The sequence below is a fragment of the Anarrhichthys ocellatus genome, unplaced genomic scaffold, assembly GCF_004355925.1.
Source record: "Anarrhichthys ocellatus isolate YVR2014 unplaced genomic scaffold, GSC_Weel_1.0 scaffold3, whole genome shotgun sequence".
NCBI classification, from domain to species: Eukaryota; Metazoa; Chordata; class Actinopteri; order Perciformes; family Anarhichadidae; genus Anarrhichthys; species Anarrhichthys ocellatus.
The window spans coordinates 14245820-14246340 of record NW_022280033.1 but is presented as its reverse complement, the minus strand read 5'-3'; positions in this window follow the sequence as shown (position 1 = coordinate 14246340).

Below are 521 nucleotides of genomic sequence, written 5' to 3'. Positions count from 1 at the left end.
GGGATCCCGTCTGCCGTGCCCCCATGACCTGCCCAGAGGTGATGCTTGTATTGGGATGATGACATGATGGTTGGTGGGAGAGTGGTGGTGGTGCTAAACATCAATAAAGGACCTTTTATAATATAATCCTGTTGGTCAGCGAGAAAGATACATTTTGACAGCCGGTTTTTCTGAGAGAAAATGTCTGACCTGACCTTAAATTTAGAACCACAGGATTAACCAACAAAGTTATTTTCTGTATTTACACATTGATACACAATGTACAAAATGTACATACACCGTTTTTTAAAAAGTGCCATTTTTAAAATAGGTCTCATATGTGTCTATTTTTGGCAAAAACTACACGTTGCACAAACGACAAGCCGAGGAAGGATTGCTCCTTGCTTGATCCTTCTCTTCCACTTGACTGCCAGTTTGCCCGTCTATCATACAGCTACTCGGTATCTAAGCAGCATGTTCACTGTTCCCTGTAATCATGGTCTGTAGTCCTCATGAAGCACAGACAGGGTTTCTCCTCTGAG